This window comes from Dermacentor andersoni, chromosome 6 (genome assembly GCF_023375885.2).
Source record: "Dermacentor andersoni chromosome 6, qqDerAnde1_hic_scaffold, whole genome shotgun sequence".
NCBI lineage: Eukaryota > Metazoa > Arthropoda > Arachnida > Ixodida > Ixodidae > Dermacentor > Dermacentor andersoni.
Window position 1 is genome coordinate 68,791,700 of NC_092819.1, and position 23,925 is coordinate 68,815,624.

The following is a 23,925-nucleotide window of genomic DNA, read 5'->3' on the forward strand; positions in this document are numbered from 1 at the left end:
TCAAGAAATCGCCTCACATGATCAGCTTCGTTGACGCAGCTCAGTAGATGAGCACATCCGACTTCATCGCAACGGTAGTCAATCACGCAGAACAGGTGACCTGCGCGGCCTCCATCAGAGGCTCCACCCCAGCTTGGGCGGAGCAAGCGGCGATGGCTTTGGCTCTCCCAGACGAAGAGAGAACGCAAATCTTCACCACACACACACACAATAAACTAAACAGACCACAAAGTATCACACTGCGAATGCTTCAGACAGCATCGTATCCAAACTTGACTTTATTTCACTCCATCAACCTAGACGCCTTTAGTCCGGACTGTCGAGCTGTCGACAGAAAAGTAATTCAGAACACATCCTCTGGGAGTGCCCCTCGTTACAGAGAGGCCCGCATAGCTGTACCTCAGAAGAGTGGAGCTCTGCGCTGCGGAGCTCCGAGCTTTCACTTCAAGTATAGGCTGTCCAGACAGCCAATGATGCGGCGGTGAGGCTTCGCCTTCTCGTACCAACGTGGGAGTGGCCCGCGGCTTCATCACCTCCCTGAAAAGGGGCATCAGAGTCTCTCAGGTCTCTCATCAATAAAGTTCCTCGTCTGTCTGTAATTCGCGGACCTTGCTAATTTCGAAGTTGGCAAAAATGTAAACATGAAGCTGGCCAGTACATTGCGAATGACGTTTCTTAGCCCGCTCCTCATCACGTGCTCAAAATTCAGCATTTAAAAAGTTAGGCAAATTATTCTTGATTAAAATTAAACCGTAGCTGGAAAAAACCATTTGTGAGGAGCGCAAGGAGATTTTCAAGAATACATAGTTTTAACCGGCGTCATAGCAGCCGCTATCTTTGGGTACAGAAAATGCAGCGGAAGACTGGGCGTCTTGTTAATCCACTTATCGCCAACCGGTTCCCGAGTACGCTGCGGAAGCTAGCCACAATACCCAGAGATGGCGTCATGTGAAAACTAACAGGAATCACTAGCATGTCACTAATACATGATATTTTTAGCCCGTAACTGGCCCAAATTATCTAGACCTAACCGTTTATATATAAAGCTTACAACAAAGACGTTCGTGTGCTAACAACCCTGATATAGAATCGACAGCGGGAACAACATTTTAATTGTAGAGAAAGCATACCCGTACACCAGTATCAAGTAAACTGAAACCATGTGGGCGATGTATATATAGAATTCCTTGTACAAGCCCAGGTGCAGCCTCGGAAAGTCAACGCAACCAATACAGTTTAGAAACCGAAACTGTAGGGCAGCAAAAGCGCGCGGACGTGGGAACGTGGGAAGTGGACGGAAGAATTACCCGGTCGGCAGCAGAGGTAAGTAAGAAACGTTTACAATATTGTTGAAAAAAAAGAAAAGCCGGGAAGAGGTTACCTGTTACAGGCATAGGTAAGGGTACAAGGTACATGTAGAAGTTTTCAGGACGAAATAAAAAGATTAGGGAGATGTAAGCAAAATGCTAGAATGAAAAATTACATTTATAACATGTCTGATTAGCTGAAGCAGGCTAAGTGGATATTTGTTACCACCCTGTTTCAAAGCAGATAATAATAATAATAATAATAATAATAATAATGATAATAATAATAATCTTTATTACAAATAATCAATTTGTACATATAATTTTGCTAGGTCTGCCGAAGCCTTAAGTGGGCTTGTATGGCAGAAACCTGGCAGTCAGGGCAATGCATTATGTTCCTTATTACAGACAAACTAAATGTCAAGCTAAAAAAAATAAGAAAAACGTATCATAGGTTTTTCAGGTAAACATGCCCAGTAAACAAAACTTAATGTTCAAATGAAAACACATAGCACACAACAACCATTAAAACTGAGTAAACAAGGCACAATATGTAAACAAGGTTACAACCTATCGAGAACAAAGAAAAAAAAATATCGTGAAAACAGCGGAAACAGTCTTACATTCATTTTGGTAAAGATCACACTACAACAAAAGAGATTTTATACATGTGAAAACTATTCTATCATTGCCTTGAGGGCCTTTTTTAATCCCGACAAACTTGTCTGATCCACTACAGCACATGGAAGGTTATTAAACAGGTGGGGGATAAACTACCTTTTTTGTCCTTTTCCATAACGAGTTCTTGTCCGAGGAACTACATATCTGGGATGACTACTCAAAGCAACACTTTTATGGACAGGTTCTCGGAAAGAATTGCTCCAGAAATAACGCATCACAATTGTTGAACGAAACCAAGACTCGAAATCAGGCATTTCTAAATCTCGAAATAAGTTATCTGTGGTTTGGTTGTACGCAACACTTTTTAGTATGCTTTTTAATAGGTTGTCAATCTTATGTTTCCAAAATCTGCTGCAATTAAAAAAAACAGCAAATGCCATACCTTATATGCGAGTAGCCTAAAGCATGCACTATCACTTTTTTAATCTTGGTAGGTGCATAACTCCTTATACGGTAAAGGACACATGCAACATTACGTAATCGCGCAAAAATTCAAGCCATTTGAATATTCCATGATAAGTCAGTCTCAAAGTATACTCCAAGGTACTTGACACTATCCGCATATTGTACTGGGGCACAAACACAGTCTAAGCAATCAGAACCGTGAAGGAAGACAAGTTTATTTGTTACAAAAGCCCTTAACCGATTTCTAAAACATACTAATCGAGTTTTCCGAGCACTGACTTTTACAGGGTTCTTTTTAAACCAGTTCATCACATTTTTTATGTCGCTTTGAAGTAAAGCGACAGCTGCTTCGTACTGCATGTGTTTAGAAACAAGCAACGTATCATCTGCGTACTGGAATATCGCACATGAAGTTGTTACCTGTGCCAAGTCACAAACGTACAAATTAAAAAGAAGCGGAGAGAAAACGGAACCCTGTCGAATCCCTGCGTTAAGAAACCGCAAAGAACTCTTTTGGTCGCCAATACATACAATCTGGGACCAATTTAACAGGTAGTTTTGTATAAATGCATGGAAATGTCCCCGAAAACCGTAATTATGTAGTTTAGCACATATAATAATGTGGATTACCAAATCGACAGCCTTAGATATATATAAAGAAAGCCCACAGGCTACCTGGTTAAGTTCAAATGTTTGATATAGAAGATCCGACAATCTACCAGACACGAAGCCATACTGGGAAGATGATAAGATGGTATGTTTTGAAACAAACCCCTCAATCGTTTCAAGCACGTGTATTTCCAACAGTTGCGCTAAGAAAGGAAGAAGCGAGATGGGGCGATAGTTGTCTGGCTTCGAAGCATCTCCGACTTTAAATATCGGTATCACGCGTGCTCTCTTTAGTGCATCTGGTACTATGCAAGTATCAAGGATTCTATTAAACATAAAAAGAAGCGGATCGGCTAGAACTCTGACGTTGCGACATATGTCTTCTGCTGATATGCCACCAAGTCCGACAGCACGGCTTTTTCTAGATCGATGCAACAATCGATACAAGTCTTCTTTAATTATTGGTGGAAGAAATGCCAAATCTAGTAGTGAACTAAGACCACCATTGAGACCAACAGGATCATGGGTTCATCATTATCAGCGCAAACTGAAGAAAAGAAATAATTGAAGCTGTCCGCCAGATTTTTATTGATAGATCCACAACTTTTTGTTGTCGGGTCCAAGTACGTACCTGGATAGGAGCCTCTAAGCTCATTTACCAGGGACCACTTTTTGGCGGGTTTATAATGCGACGAAAAAAATTTATTACGATAGTAGTTCCTCTTAGAACAGCGCATCAGTGCTGTAACTTTGTTTCGGGCTTCTCGATAGAGACATTTTAGTGTTTCGTCATCAGGGTGCTGTCGACACCGCTTCCACAAGTTTTCCTCTTCTTCAGTTGCTTTTATTATCCGATTGCTCAGCCAGTATAGGTGTAGTCTTCGTTTTCGGACCAAGACTGTTTTTCTACATGCCTTCTTTAAATCGAAAATCGCCACTATAAAATTATTATATACACTGTTCGGACAGCTATTTTTTAGCATTGCGTTCCAGTCATAGCGGGAAACTAGTCGGTTGAAATTAAAGCAATCTGTAATGAAGAAGAAGAGCACAATAACAAGGCCAGCCAGATCGTCTCTTCCACCATGCCTGCTGTGCAACCAGTGGGCCAGCCGGATCGCCAGTGCTTGGCACGAGTGTGAGCAGTTCGGGCAACCAGCTGTTCCTGCTCTGCGTCACCTGCCTCCTCGGTTACGAAGAGACGTTACCCTCGGAACTGTTCAGTGCACCCATTACAAATCAAATATTTCAATATATTGAGATTCTTTACTTTGGGATTGCTGGCAACTTCGGAATGAAAGCTGGCATCCTATGAAATAGTGGTCTGCCAGCTTATTCGTCACTCGGACTTTAATAATAATAATAATAATAATAATAATAATAATAATAATAATAATAATAATAATATTTATTACAAATACTTAATTTGTACGTATTGTTACGGGGTTAAAAACAGTCAGACGTGTATTTACAGAATATTTACAATAATTATATCAGCTGACAAGATGGTAGGCAGCGCGCGAAGCCCGGAACATCTTCTTCTTCCGACGATAATTAAAACATCTTCGTCAGCGTGTCACATGACCCTCGGCGGCTGAAGCACCGGATCGGTGCTGGTTAGGAGGCGGGCGAGTGATACAACTTAAGACGCGCGACGTGGACCACGTCGGAGAGATGCGGAGCCACGGTTGGCTCATGAGGGGCGATTTCGTACGTGACGTCAGTTACTTGACGCAAGACACGGTAAGGGCCGGAGTAGCGTGAAAGTAACTTCTCCGAGAGGCCAACGCGTCGCGACGGCGACCAAAGGAGAACCAGGGCGCCCGGTGTGTAATGGACGTCACGATGGCGAGCGTCATATAAGCGCAGCTGATTGTCCTGCGACTCCAGAAGTCGATGTTGGGCAATATGGCGTGCTTCTTGTGCTTTGAGGATGGCTTCGCGGGCGTACTCGGATGTGGAATTCAGACTAGCAGGCAGAATGGTGTCGAAAGGTAACGTAGGGTCACGGCCAAACAAGAGGAAGAATGGAGAGAAGCGTGCGGTATTATGGCGAGACGAATTATAGGCGAAAGTAACGAACGGCAGCGCAACGTCCCAGTCGCGATGGTCATCGGAGACATACATGGACAGCGTGTCAGTAAGGGTGCGATGGTAAGCAGTAGCAAGTTTGTGTTTAGTCGCGCACGAGTGTAGAATGTCATTGACAACTTTTGAAAGAAAGTAGTCTGGGGCTGTCTAGGGGCGCCGTGGTGAAGGATTCTAGGAGGAAGTCGGCGACATCGGTTGCACAGCATGTCGGAAGAGCCCGTGTGATTGCATATCCAGTGGCGTAGTCTGTTGCTACAGCAATCCACTTGTTTCCCGAAGCAGACGTAGGGAAAGGGCCTAAAAGATCAACACCTACACGGTAGAATGGTTCTGATGGTACGTCAAGTGGTTGAAGGCGACCAGCAGGGATTGTTGTCGGCTTTGTGCGTCGTTGACAGAGATCACATGCAGCGATATAACGGCAGACGTCACGGTATAGACCAGGCCAAACGACGCGCCGCCGAACGCGGTCATAAGTCCGTGACACGCCAAGGTGACCTGCAGTCGGTACATCATGAAGCTGGGCGAGAACAGTCTCACGCAGATGCTCAGGCACAACGAAAAGTCGGGCAGGGCCATCCGGGCGCATGTTAGAGCGGTACAATATACCATCTTGAAGTTCAAACATTTGAAGGGAAGGATCGGGGGTCGTTGACGTGAGCCGATGAATAAGGTGTTGCAAGGAGGGGTCACGACGTTGTTCGGCTCCAATGTCGCGAAAAGCAGCCAGAGAGAGAATGGTGACAGGTATGCCGGCCACAGAAACGTCATGAGGGTCGACAGGATGGCGCGACAAGCAGTCCGCATCTTGATGTAACCGGCCGGTCTTGTATACAACGGAATAGCTGTATTCGTGGAGGAGCAGAGCCCAGCGGCCAAGGCGCCCTGAAGGATCTTTGAGGGACGAAAGCCAACACAGAGCGTGATGATCAGTGATGACTGTGAATTGGCAGCCGTACAAATAGGGGCGGAATTCACCCACTGCCCAAATGAGAGCCAGACACTCGCGTTCGGTGATTGAATAATTGCTCTCCACAGAGGACAGAAGGCGGCTGGCGTAGGCAATAACACGTTCTCGCCCTTGTTGTTGCTGTGCGAAGATAGCTCCAATACCGTGGCCACTGGCATCGGTACGGACTTCTGTTGGAGCTGACGCATCAAAGTGAGCAAGGATGGGCGGGAACGTAAGCAGCCCAATCAGCTCGGTGAAAGTACCAGCTTGCTCAGGGTCCAAATGAATGCAGCGTCTTTCTTGAGGAGCTAATTGAGAGGGCGCGCAACGTTCGCAAAATTTCGGACAAACCGACGGAAGTTGGAGCAAAGGCCCAAGAAGCTGCGAACATCCTTGGCACATGTTGACACGGGAAAGCCTTTGACTGCCCGTATTTTATCGTGATCAGGGCGTACACCAGAAGAATCGACGAGATGCTCAAGCACAGAAATTTCACGAAGACCGAAGTGGCACTTGGACGAATTTAGTTGTAGCCCCGCCTGACGGAGAACAGATAGGATCGTCGACAGGCACTCGAGGTGTGCCGCAAAGGTCGGAGAAAAAACGATCACGTCGTCCAGGTAACAGAGGCAGATGGACCATTTGAAACCGTGTAGGAGGGCGTCCATCATTCGTTCAAATGTGGCCGGGGCATTACATAAACCGAAAGGCATCACTTTGAACTGATACAGGCCATCGGGAGTAATAAAAGCTGTCTTCTCGCGGTCCATGTCATCGACGGCAATTTGCCAGTAGCCGGAGCGAAGGTCGATGGACGAAAAATATTGTGCTCCATGCAGGCAATCCAGGGCATCGTCAATGCGTGGTAGCGGATAGACGTCTTTCTTTGTTACCTTGTTGAGGTGTCGATAATCGATGCAAGATCGCCAACTGTTGTCCTTCTTTTTAACTAGTACAACAAGAGATGCCCATGGGCTGCAAGAAGGTTCGATGATGTCTCGTGAAAGCATCTTGTCAACTTCGTGTTGGATGGTATGTCGCTCAGTAGGCGATACACGGTAGAGTCGCCGATGGATCGGGCTCGCATCACCGGTGTTTATTCAATGTTTTACGACAGATATTTGTCCTAGCGGGCGTTCTCCAAGGTTGAATATGTCGCAGTATGAGACAAGCAGGCAACGTAGTTCTTGAGCACGCTGGGGAGGAAGGTCGGGAGCAATCATTTTTGTTAGGGCATTCAAATATGAAGGGACAGGGGGCGAAGCAAGCGTTGAACACGAGGAGCTGTCACAAGTTAAAGCCGATATGTGGTAGTCTCTAGCTGGCGTTATTTGCGCCAGGGATATTCCGCGCGGGAGTACTTGTGTACAGAGTCCAAAGTTCACACATAGCCGTATCGGAGCACTATCGGGAGGGTGAATAGCAGCAGGTAGAGCGAGTTTCACAACACCAGCAGAACAATCTATCAAAGCGGAATGTGTAGACAGAAAGTCAAGGCCCAGGATGAGGTCGTGAGGGCAGTGCTCTAGTACATAAAATAAAACAGAAGTATGATGTCCGGCGATACTCACGCGAGCCGGACACATGCCAATAACGGCTGGTGTTCCACCGTCGGCGACTTGGACCACAGACGAAAGGGCAGGAGTGAGGACTTTCTTGAGACGATTGCGAAGCTGAGCATTCATCACAGATACGTGCGTGCCAGTGTCAATCAGATCCGTAACAGGTACACCCTCCACGTTCACGCTAATGACGTTCCGATGTGTGGGCAAGGTCAAAAGAGGATTTTTGCGTCGGGTCGGTTTGGCAGCATCACCTCCAGGTGCTGCACCCGTTAGTTTTCCGGAAGGGTGCACCGGAAGGAACTAAGGGACGGTGGTCGGCGAGATGGGGGCGATCGGGAGAAGCGGCGACGTGGCGAAGGAGAGCGGCTAGAGCGGGTAGGACGAGAAGTGTCGCCAGAATTTGCTGGCTGCTTTTGCAGGGCGAACCGGGGAGCAGCATGAAGGCCGTGGGATGGGTGGTAAGACCAGGGGGTCGAATTCCACGAAGACCGACAGTGACGTGAAATATGGCCGATACGGCCACAAGTAAAGCATATAGGCCTGTCGTCTGGAGTACGCCATTCGGCCGGGTTGCAATACCGCGTTGGGGCATTCAGGCTGCGGGTGCATATGACAGTGCTGGACGGAGTGTAGTCGGGCCGATTAACTGAGCAGACGTTGGTCAAGCCAACGTTAGGGAATTCTTGGCGCACGACGGACTGTATGAATGAGACGGTCGCCTGGCAATTGTCGGGGCCATGGGTTGGGGTCGTGACAGGAGATGCGGCTTCTATTTCAGTTAATGATTTGTTGAAAGTCTTGCTGAAGAATGAGATGATCACCTGACTTTTTAATTGGGCGATAAATTATGCAGTCGTCGGTGAATATTCTGATGGTGGGGGACAAATTTTGAGGTAGGTCGATAATAAATATTAGAAAAAGCAAGGGACCGAGGACGCTACCCTGTGGTACACCAGAAGAAACGTCTGTTACGGAGGAAGAGTAGTTATTTGCAATAGTAAACTGCTGACGATTAGACAGGAAATTTCGGAGCCATGACAAGGTAAGACAGTCCAATTTAAGTGCGGAGAGTTTTGATATAAGCGACAATGTGCGACACGGTCGAATGCCTTCGAAAAATTAAGGAACAAGCAATGAATTTGTAAGTTAATATAATTTAAGTAAGTGTGTAGGTCTGTTGAAAATTCAAATAACTGTGTCTCGCACGAGAGGCCCTTCCTAAGCCATGCTGATTATGAAAAAGGAATTTGTTAGTTTCAAGATGTCTGTAAATCTGCGTAGTGATAATGTGTTCAAGCAACTTGCAGGGAATGCATGTCAATGAAATGGGACGATAATTCTTACAGGAGTTCCTGTTAGAATTTTTAAATACAGATATAACTTTCGCCATATTCCAATCTGCGGGAAGGTGACCAGTCGCAAGTGACTGTCTGAATATGCGAAAAAGAATTTTGCTTGATATTTCTACCGTATTCTTTAAAATCTTTCCGAGTTTATACTATCTATGCCACATGAAGAAGGCATCTTAAGGTTATTTATGAGGGAAGAGAGGCCCTCCAAAGTGACTTCAATAGGTTCCCCGTATTGGTAGCCTAATTTTGAAACAAAAGGTACATTTGAAGTGTTCTCCTGTGTAAATAGAGAGCTGAAGAATGAATTAAAGACCTCCGAAAATTCACTGTCTGGAATTGGAATATTGCTGCTGTTTTGTAGTGACAATTCATCTGATTAGTTGTTAGGCTTTATTATTTTCCAAAACATGGCAGGATTGTTCTTAAGCAGCTCAGGAAGATCATTAGAAAAATATTTATCTTTAGCTTTACCTAAAGCTGAGCAGTACGATTTAAGGTACGTTTTGTAATTCTGCCACGCTGCTGATGTGCAATCTCGCTTAGCGATATTATACAAGCGTTTTTTCTTGTTCCTCATGCGCTGAAGCTTTTTAGTAAACCAAGGGTGCAACTTATCGTTACTTATATTAACGAGTGGAACATACTTGTCTACTAACGCGCACAGTGTATTTTTAAACATGAGCCAGTTTTCTTCAACAGATCTATCGTAAAATGATGACCACATTGTGTTTTCGAAGAAAGTTTCAAATTCTGAGATTATTGTTTTATAATTGCCTTTATTGTAATCCCGAATTTGTTTTCTGGTTTTACCCGTAACCGGTGGCGTTGTGTTTATCGTTATTTGGAGCAAATGGTGGTCGCTGAAACCATCCAAATATTCTATCTGACTTATTGTTTCAGGTGCTGTACTAAGAATGAGATCTAGAACATTGGCACCATGTGTGGGTTTCGTGACAGCTTGAAAGAGATTAAAGTCTAAAGACAAGTTGATGAATTCAGACGATATATAACAAAAAGATGATAAATTCGTCCAATCGATTAGTGGATAATTGAAATCCCCAAGAAGATAAATTAAAATCAGCCGGGAAGAGTTCAATGGCTTTGTTGATTGTGTTGCGAAGAGCTTTGATGAAAGAATTATTAGAATCTGGTGCACGGTAACAATTACTTATTAGTATCCTAGAAGATGAGATCGTGCAGGCCACCCAAACAATCTCGAGGTCAGAATTAGTGTTGACCAAAAATGACGTAATGGTTTTCTTTACACCAATCAAGAAACCGCTCCTCTTTTAATAGAGCGGTCACACCTATATATGTCGTACATGTTTGATGATGAAAAGATTTCATAATTCGTTATTGCAGAATGCAGCCATGTCTCTGTGAAAGCGATAATGTCCGATTTACTGTCTTCCAAGAAGGAAGAGATGAGATCGCACTTTGATAATATGCTCCGTATGCTGGCATACGATAATGATAGCGAGGGTGAAGTCGGGATTAGTTTTAGTACTTAGTGACTCTGTGCGCATGCTCCCAACCGTAGCTATCTATTCAGCGGGACAACTGCACTTGCAGAACCATCTTAGATATAAGTTCTTGATTCAATACGCAGCCTGTCCACTGAAAGCTTGAAAGCTTTATTCTGGGTTTTCGCAAATTCAATTAGCTTTTGTCTAGCACGTCGAGTTTCCGGGGAAAAATCTTCGCGAGTAGAATATGACGTTCCCTTCAGTTTGTGTGCCGAAGAGAGAATGCGATCTTTGTCCTTAAAGACGGTCAGCTTGGCTCTGATTGGTCTCCGTTTGTCCTCACTGTATCTTCCCAACCGATGCACCCGCTCAAATTGTTGTTCACTTATTTTGATGCCAAGCTTATCCGCACAGAAGTCAATTATGTTTTGCTTCGACTTTGTCCAGTCTTCTCTAGCGTTATCTTCCAAACCGAAGAAAAGCAGATTCGAACGTCGCAGCCTATTCTCGGAGTCGTTACAGCGTGCCTTAATAACCGCCACCTGCTCAGACACCACGCGTACAGCGTCGGAATCTGTCCCCGCTTTAATTGTGCAATTTAACTCCATTGCTTTTTCCAAAGACACAATCTTGTCGCTTAAAATTTAAATTTTGTTGTCAGTTTCCACTTGCTTCTCCCTGGCAGACTTCAAATCAGCTATCAGGGAAGCTTGACCCTCTTCAAGCCGGTGGATAGCATCTATAGCCTGGGCAAGTGAATCTGCTTCACTTTTTCTCATAGCGCGAGGATTAGATTCTATACCTCCCGAAAGCAATAGTAAAATAGCAGACAAGGTACGAAATTTGCAAGTAAACAGAGCCATCAAAAACTTCGATTTCTCAACAGACTGTGGTGGGCACGACACCGCCAACAAAGAGTAATTACTACTTCTAAAACAATGCGCAGCTTTCAGGTAACTTACCTGTAATAATAACCAGCGTGAGTGCGACATATTGGATGTGATGTCGCGCCCGAAGTGGGAGCCAGCCAGCTGTCCTTTATATCCTGCCTCGGCCGCCGTGAACCCACGTGATGTAATCCTAGGTTGCCAGGTGGACCACTTGGATTCATCTGTAACTGGCGGGTGATGAGCTGGAGTCAGCAATCGTCGATGCGGATGGGCAGGCGGCAGCAGCAGGTCGGCAGGCGGTTGTCGACCCGGGCGAAGACACATGGACGATACCATCAGCGTTATCGTAGCCTGTAATAATAACCAGCGTGAGTGCGACATCTTGGATGCGATGTCGTGCCCCTAGGCATTAATTCCTGCAACATGCACTGTCATGGCACCTTATTCGCAGCCACCCTGCTGTGGTGAATTATTTGCGTATTCTAAGAATGTATTAAAAGGAAACCGTAGTATCAACCAGTAGCGAAAATATGTGAGCGCTTGTGGGTACATTTTAATGGTAGGTGGATAGTATAGCCACGCAAAAGACTTGGCATGGTACTACCAGGGGTAGCACACTCTCAAGTTCAACAAATGGCCACAGAGGGCGAAAAAATCGACCGCGCGGCGCTGCTAAAGAAACAGGCATAGTACACCAATTAAAAAGGTTCCCCCTTGAGCACATTATCTCCCGCTAGAGGCGCCGTAGTAAGCGCAATTTTAACCTACAAACTTTCTTCAACAGTAAACGAAGCGTTTTTATTGCATGATAAAGACTACAAAATTATAATTCCTAATTTTACATTGTACTTTTCGTTACCAGCTTTGTTGTTTTTTGTCATTTTACACGCAAGATAACGTTCAGCATCATCGACCTCCCACGTGACCTTTGGCCTGGATTTAAAATTTTTACCGGTATGTTCGCGTGCACGGCAGGTACGGATTCCTTGGTTCGTACATTGGTTGGTTATTTTGTGCTAACACCAGTTTATTGCGCTTCGATATCTCGCGTTATTTAACTTGGGGTGTAAGCCTGGAAGCTAGGTTTCAGTCGTGAGCCATGTGGAACACGTCTGCATCGAAATGGGAGCGGGGTCCTGCTGCGACTGGGAACAGCAATACCGGTGAGTCGTTTAACATCACTGCTTCAATCGCTATGTAATTTATTCGTCTCGTTAACTTACAGGCCGAGGTAAGTTAACGAACTAGATGCTGCATTACATAAGGGCAGTCAGGACCCTCCGTTGCTGTTTCCGAAATAAACTTTCAGTTGCGAGGCCATCATTATACACACATTCACGAAAGAGAAACGATATCGGAACGCGCGTCACATTTTTCATCTCGTTGTAGACGTAGCCATAAGTGACTGAGTTGCCGTATCAATATATTTTTTTTTCGAGTCCGCCGGCAACTTCTTTCGTTCACAGAACCGAATAACCTTCTGATAAACTGAAGCTAAAGTACTGAATTTCATGTATTAAACAGTTGCACACATGATAATTCACCCATATTTCGTACCTGTTGGTTCCAAATGTTCTTGCTGTTCCGTTTGGCTTACCTCAGGACATCTATTTTTGCAGTAGTGAAGCGGTGCATCACGTTCATGCACAAAAATAATGCATCATTTCTAATAGCTTCATGTCTTTCATCTATTTGCTTGTGAAATCAGCAGTGCGATCTCTTCTAGTGTGTAAACGAGCGCACAAATGTTATTATTTGTGATCTTAATAATACTTAAGCTGTTGACATGCATTGTAGTTACGCAGACATCAATTTTACGGAGAGTACCATATTTATTTACCGTGCTGCTTAAGCACCCTAGAACAAACAGTGTACATTTGCATGTGTTCTGTAGTCACAAACCATTGCAATGTATATGTCGCACCTTTTCGCATTTTATATTGCAAAATTGTGCTTATTCAATTTCTGATGCAGTCAAAATTTCTGTTCCAGACATGGAGTAATGAGGATGGCACCAGTATAAAGCAACACACTCCATGCCCTAAACAGAAGCTGCTGCCTGCTACAACAAGGTCATTGTGTGGACTTTGGCTGCTACTACAAGGTAAACAACACCTGGTTCAGAAATAAATATGCTTGATATATGCTGTATTGGCTTGCTAGTCTTGACATACATGTCATTTGTTTGTAGCAGATGATATGAGTGTTTGTTTATGTTTACAGTTCAGTATAATTGGTTCGAACATAAAAGAAAACACTACATGAGTTCGGATAATCTCTGCTGTATCTCCTTTGTCACTGTTCTGCCTCAACAGTGTCTGTGCCAAGTATATCTTGGTCATCACGGGAGCCCCCATCTACACCAACAGGAAAGGGCTGGAGCCGAATTCATGACCACAAACAAAGAAGCCATTCCAGAATTATTTGGTTGAGATATGAAGTCTACTGACGACTCTGTCAGGAGTGAAAAGAGGCTCCCCCATCATTCCACCAGCACGGATATTGGCTGAGTCATCCAGGTACCTCAACTGTGTCTTCAGATGTACCTGCAACCTCTGAACAAGCACAGAAGACGCTGGCCAAAAGTGTTCCGTCAGCTTGCCCTTCCTTAATGAGCTTCCTGGCCTTGCCGATTCGTGCCAAGTATAATTTTTTTCAATGAATGCAAGCTTTTTCATTCCACATTCTTGTTAGAGATCATTCCTCTTCTTCATCCAAACATTAGTCAACCGATTCTTTGCTCATACTTAATGCCAGTCACTGTCTAGTAGCATATGTGTAGCAGTTCTTTCTAGTGTATGTTGCCATGTGCAATTCCTCTCCTGAAATAGCTGGTGCGGCATTGGCGTGTGTCTTGCATTAACCTTTACACTGAGTGCTATGTAGCATTTAACTTTTGTTAATGCTTTTGGCTTTCAATGCTTGCAAGGTAGAGTGGCTTCTTTCTTGAATGCAAGCTTTCTCATTCCCATATTGAGTTCCTAGTCTCATTCAGGATTGCTATTCTTGCTCGACAGCCTGTGTTTTTGTGCAAGCTACATTGAAGTGATTGATTGCAGAATCTGGTTTCGGCGCTGTCCGACTTGGTACTTGTCACCATGTTACGTTTCTCATATGTGGGAGCCTGGTCAGTTGCATTGGGAAGCAGTCTCTCGAGGCAAGCACCTGCTCTTACAGTCCGCACAGTGACATAGACTGCGAATTTACACGCACCGTGGTTGGTGATCCCCGTTCCGTCCTTTCCTGCTGCTGCCGTGTGCAAATTTTTCTTGTGGCCTTCCTCGGCCATGATTTGGCGTCAACGGAGACTCTCATACATAATTACATGGGTCTAAGTGTATGAAGTTGATATCCACATGTGTGGAAAGGCCTGCAAAAGTGACTGCAAAATAGTGATGTCCACAAAACCGACCATGCCCATATATAGAGAATGTGGGGGACCAAGCGTGAGTTACACATTAGTGGCATGCAAAAGAACAAAAAGAAACATGCAGGTTGGAAAGGTGGTAACGCTAAAATGCCGGCTGTCGCTGTTGGCTGTGGCAGCAGGTGCTTGCGTCACCCGATTTCTTCGCTATGCAAGTTGCTCATATTCAGCGCCGACTGTCGGTACAAACACGTGGGACACACTGTCAAATCTGCTTGCGCTGCTGGTTGTTGCTTGTTACCAGACTACCATGTGCGACGAAGGCAAGCACTATGCCTACAGTCGGACGGTTGAATGTGCCGCAAGCAACCCGTGTGCGTGTATGCTCACTGTTGTCATGTAGACCGTAGCCAATGCATAGTGCCAATGTATAGATTGAGCGCTATGTTAGAGTATGCTGAAGTGATTTGATTGCCTAATCTTGTTTCAATGTTGTCCCACTTGGTCATGGTTGCCGTGTTACATTTCTGGGATGTGGCAGCCTGTTCAGTTGTATTGGCCAACGGCCTCTCGAGGTCAGCACCTGCAGTCCACACAGTGACACAAACTCCTTGTTTACATGTACTGTGATTGGTGCTCCGTGTTTGTCCTTTCCTGCTGCAGCCGTGGGTAAAGTGTGCTTGTGGCCTTCTTTGGCTATGATTTGGCGTGAACAGAGGCTATCATACATGATTACATGGTTTGAAGTGTATGAAGTTGATATCCACATGGGTGGAAAGGCCTGTAAAAGTGGCTGCGAAATGGCGATTCCCACAAAACAGACCACATCCATATTGAGAGCAGGTGGGGCACCAAGTGTGAGCGACACATTAGTGGCCACCGAAAGAACAAAAAGAAACGTGCATGTAGGAAAGGAGGTAACGCTAGGATGCCAGGTAGTTCATGTCGCTGTGTTGGCTATGACAGCAGGTGCCTGCGTCACCCGGTTGATTCGCAGTGCAAGTTACGGCGACTGTCAGTGCAAACAGGTGGGGCACTGTCCAATCTGCTTGTGCTGCTGGTTGTCACTCGTTACTAGACCACCATATGCGACGTAGGCAAGCACTGTGCCTGAAGTCGGATAGCTGAATGTGCTGTATGCAACTTGTAGTGCGTGAATGCCCACTGTTGTCATGCGGATCTTAGCCAATGTACAGTGTATTGTCTGAACCTTATGCGGTGATTGAATGCAGAGTCTAATTTGATAATGGTCGCCGTGTTATGTTTCTTCGATGTGGCGACCTGGTTAGCTGCATGGGCAACAGTCTCCCGAGGTAACCATCTGCTCCTGCAGTCCACACAGCGACAAAGACTCCCAATTTACATGCACCGTAATTGGTGCTCTCCCCATTCGACATTTCTTGCTGCAGCCGCCGGCAAATTATGCTTGTGGGCCTTCATCGGCCGTGATGTGGCGTGAGCGGAGACAGCACACGTTATTACATGGTCCGAAGTTGATAGCCACATGGGTGGAAAGGCCTGCAAAAGTGGCTGCAAAATGGTGATGCCCACATTGAGAATGTGGGGCACCAACTATGAGTTACACATTAGCGGCCCCCGAAAGAACAAAAAGAAACGTGCAGGTTGGAAAGGCGGGAACGCTAAAATGCCGTTTAGTCCATGTCGCTGTGTTGGTTGCGGCAGCAGATCCCTTGCGTCACCCGATTGCTTCGCAATGCAAGTTACGGCGACTGTCGATGCAAACAGGTGGTGCACTGCCCAATTTGCTTGCGCTACTGATTGTTGCTCGTTACCAGATCGCCATGTGCGGCGACGAAAGTGAGCTGTTTACGATCTCGCGTTAATGGTTTCAGCGCATCTCGACATGCAAATTTTATTTCTGATCTTGTATGAGAAGGTGCACTGCTTTTCTTCTGCCAATAAAGTCGCACGTCCTGTTCACTCACTTGTGGCTTGTTTGTATGGGCGTCAGTAGAGGCTCTTCAATCTCCTGGCCATTAAAACGCGGCAGCTGAGGCATGCCGCAAAGCCAGCGAGGCGAGCACGGCGCGTACCCAGCGTACGCCACCGGTATAAAGGGGCCATATTAAATATTGTACTAAAAAAAAAAAGATTTCCGCTTCCTGTTTAAGTAGCGCCATCTGTCGGGCCCCCCACTAAGTTCCATGCGCTGCCGCTTCTTATTTTCGAACCACTGTGGAAGGTACAGTTTCCCTTCTCTAAAGTTGTTCTTTATTCTATGGTACTACTCAAGTTTAATATATAAGAAGGTCAAATGACGAGAGCAAAAAAAATTCACATGCATCCACGCGCATAAAAACTAGGGAAAGGGCAGCAGTGAGCACCATGGTATCAACAAGGAGTTTTATGGCGCCATCAATAAAAAAATGTTATCGAACTCTCGTATTGGCTGCACCACGGAGATGGCTAGCGTTTGGATTATTAATGGTGCCATAAAGCTCCACTTGCCACAGCGTTGATTTCACGATGCTCATTGCTGCCCCCGTCCTAAGTTTTTTGTTCGAGTAGATGCATGTGCGTTATTTTCTTTTCAGAAGTCCTTTAGACTCTTATTATGTAATAAACGTGCAGTAGCACGCCAAACCTTTTGCTCAGCCACCCTATCCACCTATTACTAAAATGTACCTAAATGTAAATAAATGAAATATACCTCACCAGCGCTCACATATTTTAACTACTGGTTGATACTACGGTTTCCGTGTAATACATTCTTGGAATACGCAAATTATGCACACGGCAGGTAGGCTATGTGGCGCGAAGAAAGTACTATGGCAGTGCATGTTGCAAGGACTATTGCCCTAGGCTATCGATCTGGCATAATGCAGCACCAACACCGAGCACATCAACTCACAGGACCTAATGCCAAATATCATATCTGTTTGTTCACTACTGTATTTACATGTAGGAATTTGCTACAGTCGTACATATAATTTCTTCAAGGTACATTATTGGAAATTGTAGGGAAATGGGAATTTCTGCTTTTTCTTGGTGATCTGACACCAACTGTTTCGTCTGGATCGACAATTGTGTGACAATCTGAATTTTATGGGGGAAGATTATATTAAAGATTTATATGTGAGTTTAGCTTTATGGCATGCAATTTTTATGGTGAAAAATGCACATATGTGCCTATAAAAACGTCTGCTAGTGCACGTGTGCATAACATTGCTGATAAGAAAGGGAATATAGGAAACTTTAAATATAAAAAAATGAAAGAAACCGGTATAAGCCGGTAGAAATGACCGGTATATAAGACGGGGGTCAACATTTTGCCAGGGTATACTGAAAGAAAAGTTTCACCAATATTCCGGTTTTTACGGTAGTTATTTTGTCACATACAAACATAAAAGCTGATTTTGTTGAAAAATCTTTCCAGACTGAAGAAAAGAAAAAAAAGAAAAACGAAAACAACAATGTGGCTTACACTCTCTCGAAACTTGTTGTTCCGCTCGCAAAGCTATGATGTTGTCGACCTCGCAAACCCAGACGAAACGAGCAGCTCCACCTTGAAAAGCAGTGCTGCCACATGTTCGCAGACTTCTCCAAGTCTGCAAGGAAACAACAAATTGTGCAATCATAGCAATTTTTACGAAGAAAACTATGACCATTTGTCTAAAGGAAAATAGTAAATTAGAATTGGGCTCCACAGAAGAAAATGTCAGAATTATCACTGCAGGCTTTGCGAAAAGCTTCATTAACGGTGTAGAATCGATATTATAGCAAGGCATCCGTGCAATGCCCTAGACTTTTCCCATAGGCAAGCCAAAATGAACGCGCAGTTGACGTTATGTGCCTGCACACAGTCGCTGCTTTCCTATGGACGGCGCGAGCGCACACGCGCCGCAATAGATAGCGATCGTTTCAGATTATTTTCGCTGTCGACATTGCTCAAACAACACTGACCTACAACGTAATCTAACAAGCATAGTGGCCGGTCATAACACATGCACTATAACTTATGTTGCTTGATTCGCTGGAGCTGAAAAGCCAGCTTGCTGGAAAGCTCCATCGATGCGAACGCGATGGGGAACCCGTACGGGAGTTCTCACGACACCTACAGCGCCGCCCTGGCGGTCAGAACGTTCACAACTCAGCCGCTCCCGCGGGCGAAAATTGCTACTGGTAGTGGAGTTGCGTGCGCTGAAAGTCGAAGGAAAACAAAAGGACGCCGACGATACTGTTGCGTATACAAGTGCCGCAACTACGTAGGGATGAGGGAGGATGTATCCTTCTGCGTCTTTCCATCTATATAAACCCTACGAACAAGAACGGAGGCGGCGTTGGATCCAAGCAGTCAGGCGAGTGGTGTAAGTTCCTGTCTTGTCGCCCTGTCAAACGGTGTCGGGCTGGTTTCTAAATCGAATTTCGCGTGTATGCTTGGTTTATTCGATAGTGAAGACGGTCAGCCGTGGCAGCCAGTACCAAACAGCAGAATGTGCAGTCGGCATTTCGTCGGAAACAAAATGAGCAATAGCATGCACCATCCGGCATATGTACCAACCATTTTTCCTTCGCCATACCACCTCCAAGCCCCTTCCATGCCACCGCACGAAGCGAACGATACGAGAAGTAAATATTATCCATTCATTGCCAAGAATTATGTGGGAGGGAAGCTGCCTTGTAATACGAGTTGTGTGCGCATACTGCCGGCGCACGCGCGACTAAGCCGCCTATGTGTTTTTTAAAATGCGCATGCGGATGAGGACTCGGCGCTGAGATGCATCCGGTAAATTTATGTAATTAGTGCTAAATGTAGCCAGCGTTGTTACGGATCCAGCAGCGGAGCACTCAAACCCTTGCTTGCGCGAGTCAGTGCGATAAAGCTTTCTTCTCCATTGACTGCTGTGGCGAAGTAACATCTGAATTTTTTATGCCTAGCCAGAGAAATATGGAAAGTTTTCAGGCCAACTAATACTTCCGAAACCATAGCGCAGCACGACCGGAGCCATAGCTGCTAGATTTGCGAGGCAGGCTGCCCCGCACGCATGGCAACGGCACACGCGCAACCATTAAAGAAACACACGTGCTCGCCGCGACACACTGTGAAAAATATATAAAGCTTGAAACGCTTCTTTCGTCATTTCTTCACTTGATGGCGCTAGCTTCTTTACGAAAACTGTCCACTTGAAGCGGCGCGAAAACGGAAACATACGAACTATAATACGGCCGCGCACGTATGTGTCGTCTGGTCGAGCGGCTGCGATATGCCGCGTTTCGTCGCCAGGGCGGCGTGCAACGCACTCTTTTCGACGCGCCGCCTATCCAGCGCTGGTTCCCCATAGGCCAAGATTGCTCTGTGCGCGTTGCAGATGCAAACTTATCGAGATGACCGGAATGAATGCTCATAACTGAGCGTAAATAGCAAGCAAAATATGTTCACAAAAAAGACAACTCACCCAGCCATGCACGCACAATGCGCCGTGTGGACGCTGCCGTCTTTACAAACAAGAGCCCACGCCTCGTAGGGCTTGGCGGTCGTCCTCTGCGACGGCGTCACTTCTGCTTTCAGGAAACAGCATTCCATACTCAAGTCGGAAATTAGCACTTCGTGTGCGTGCCCTTCCATGGCAAGGCCGTGCGCTTTCAGCGATCGGTAGGACTTCATCGCCTCGGCACTGTACGGGCCAGGCGTGTGAAGGAGGTACACGTATATGTCCCCAAACCTAACGTTTGCCCAACGCGCTTCGGGTCATTCTTCCACGCCGAAATAGTGTACGGGTCAGGATACTAGTTGCCACGAACTTCCAGCTTTTCGGCGTACCGCTGGTGACTGCACTCACTCTGACAGCTCCATAGTGGTGCTGTCCGCGTAGAAGCCTAACCGAAATTGAGGCTCTTGCCAACCAGAGAGAAACTTGTTCGGCGTCCTCCATGTTCGGCGTGGTGGGCGCGATTATGTCGATGCCGATGCACCGCCCACGCCCAGTGAAGTCACATTCTTTGCAAACAGGGAGAGGTCTATTTTTACAACATCGCACGCGTAATGCGAAGACGTGAGATCGTTCTGCACCTGCGGCAAGCTCTTTTTTCATTCACTTTCATTCCCATTAACTTACAATTTGCTTAATTCAATTAGTGAGTACAAGTAAATTCCACTATGTTTTTCTTGTTATTGTTTGTTGGTGTATATATATATATATATATATATATATATATATATATATATATATATGTAGCGTTCCTAACTAGAACAGCAGCAGAAATGACATAATCTAAGTGAGACGGGTGTCGTCCGCCATTTTATTCCAAGTTCTTCCTTTTCACTTCTCCCCAAGCCCATTTCTTCGTCTTCGGTCATGCGTCCAGCGCAGACCGCTTCACTCTTCCGGATTTCTTTTAATTACACCTCCTGGGGTAATACTTGAATATGTTTCCAATAGCGGCGCACTCCGTTTGGTCCGAGGCTCCGGCGTACCAGACATTCTTCAATATTCCATGCTGGCATGCAGTCTTAATAACTTGAAATGGTCCGCAAAATTGTGAATTTGAAGGCACAGCTCCTTTCCTTACAAGGACATAGTCTCCACGCTGTATGTCCAGTATCTCGCTACTGTGCCTTTTATCAAAGTTTCGCTTCATACAGCGCTTGTGGACCTCCTGTTCTTTGACAGTTTTCCTTACTTCGGCGAGTTCGAGGTTCTCTAGGAGACCTAGCTCACGATCTGCAGGAAGTATGGGCGCTGTACCCGAAGTTACAAAATGAGGGCTGCAGCCTAAAACCGTGGTGTATGATTTGTTGTGATGTTTCACAGCGGCCTCGAGACAGCACTTCCAGGCACCGGCAAAGTCTGGATGCATCTTCAGATAGTGTTTGGTGTCTTGTATTGCACGTTCCGCTAGGCCGTTTGCTGCCGGGTGGTATGGAGAATAATACTTTATCATTATGCTGTGCTCCTGTGCCCAGTTTGATAATTTTGTGCTCCGGAAAGCCGGCCCGTTGTCGCAGACAAGCGTCTTTGTGTGTTTAAAACATTCAGCTTTGAGGAGATCTATTACGCTGTTTGCGTCTTCTTTGCCAGCTTTAGCCGCAATCGTCCTTGTACACTCATCTATGGAGAGCAAGAAAGCTTGCGTTCGCTTGACTCCTTCCCCCTTCTTTTTGAGCTCCGCGAAGTCCAAATGAATTACTTCGAACGGGACGCTTGAATATTCAGGGTTTGTCATAACGTCTGTCGATTGCTTGAATTTAACTTTGTTCACCTGGCAGAGGTGGCATGTGCGGATGTAATGGTTGATGTCGTTTTTCATGCCCGGCCATGTGAATCTCATGAGCAATTTCTTATAAGTGCGCCAGAAGCCATCATGTCCACCCGATCCAGGGGTGTCGTGGTATAGATGAAGAATCCTTGGAATCATAGTTGGTGGTACGTGATACCTTCCATTGATAAACTGGAGCTCTTCTGTACCTTCCCATAGCTTAATATGATTGATTGCCTCTGGATTATTGTTTGATTCCTGTACAAGTAATCTTGATAGTGCGTCAGCGTCAGTGAGGAGTGGGCCAGGATGGTGCGAAATTACGAAATCAAATTGTTGCAGATAGTTCACCCATCTAACAATGCGGCCTCTTGGCTGGGCCATGCTCAGAAGTTGAGTCAGTGCTTGATGGTCCGTGAAAAGTATGAATTTGGCACCTTCCATGTAAGTACGAAAGTGCTGCACAGCTTTTAAGACGGCCAGAGCTTTCTTTTCTGTGGTAGAGTAATTGATTTCGGCGGGTTTCAGGGTATAGCTGTAGTACCCCACAACGTAGTGTTTGGTCTGATCAGCTTGTTTGGATGGCTTCTGGTATAGAACTGCACCGGTAGCATAATGAGATGCGTCCGTGTTCCGCACGAAAGGCACAGAAAAATCCGGTATTCGCAAGATGGGGTCCGACGATATTAGTTTTACAAGCTCACGATAGACAGCTTCGCACTTCTCGTCCCAATGAAAAGGCACGTCTTCCTGAGTTAAACGTGTGAGGCACCTTGTTCTCAGTGCATAGTCTTTGATAAACGCCCGGAAGTGTCCTACAAGGCCAAGAAAAACGCGGAGGGAGTGCACATCATAAGGCTTTACCAGCTTGGAGATTCTCTCTACCGATTCTTGCTTAGTGCTTTGTCTGTCCATCAAACATCCTGCCAAGAAATACTACGGTATCTTGAAAGAATGCACTTTTCTTGAAGTTGACTTTGAGTTGGGTAAGTCTGAGGGCATGAAGAACTTTTGAAAGATGAGTACGGTGTTCTTCCTTTGTCCTTGAGTAGATGATAATGTCGTCGATGTACACATTGCAAAATATGCCCAGGGAAGGTTTCAGAATGTCCGTCATAATCTTCTGAAACCACGCAGGGGAGTTTTTCCAACCAAATGGTAGGCGGTTGTACTCAAACAAGTCAAATGGGGTTATGAACGCGGTGTACTTCTTCGTTTCTTCACTTAGTGGAATCTGCCAAAAGCCCTTGCAGAGATCTATACGGGAAAAACAATGGCAACCACCACTTTCGTCAATGATGTCATCGATTCTCGGCATTGGATAAGGTATCAATTCAATTTGACGATTGAGAGCCCGGTAGTCTGTGCAGAGGCGGAATGTCCCGTTTTCTTTAGGTGCAATAGTTATAGGAGAAGCAAATGGGGATAGAGAAGGCCGGATGATACCTGCGTCTAACATTTCTTGCAACTCCTTTTTCAGCCACACCTTCTTATCTCTGGACATATAGGGGGTTCTACGAACGACTGTTTTATCTGCGAGCTCGAAAGGAACGACGTGTGATTTCATTGCTGGAGGGTAGCTTCCCATGCATATAAGCTCTGGGTACTTAGTCTTGATGTCTTCCTGGTGAAAAATTAGCCTTGATACACTAGGTTCTTCACCAGGATCTTCTGTTCTTATCCTGTCTTAGGCCATTACCTTGTCATCCCAATAGAGGTTTATCTTAAGTTCTTTCATGTCTGGACGAAACAAAAGAAAATCATAGGTGACATTGGGAATTGCCAATACGTCTCTGGTAATAGCATTTCCTTGAAATTCAATAGTCAGGGTTACCCATTCGCTATGCATGGTCACTGACCCATCGTAGGCTTGGACACGCAATGTTCTACCAGCGTGCAGACGACTGGCATCCACTAGAGTCTTGTTGATAATTGATACCGAAGCTCCACTGTCAACGAGAGGCTTCACTTCAATGCCATCTACCTTAATGGGGGCGTACAATAAGCTTGACGACACCAAAT

The 23,925-nt window shown here is 45.5% G+C and overlaps 1 long non-coding RNA gene across 1 annotated transcript; it reads right to left on the minus strand.

Moving 5' to 3' along the window:
• Window positions 1–260: 260 nt before the first annotated feature.
• LOC129382437 (uncharacterized) lies at window positions 261–18,434 on the minus strand. The gene is made up of 3 exons (XR_008610499.2): window positions 18,131–18,434; window positions 11,391–11,545; window positions 261–537 (listed from the first exon to the last, which is right to left on the minus strand). It is a non-coding gene; the product is annotated as an uncharacterized lncRNA (long non-coding RNA).
• Window positions 18,435–23,925: the final 5,491 nt, after the last annotated feature.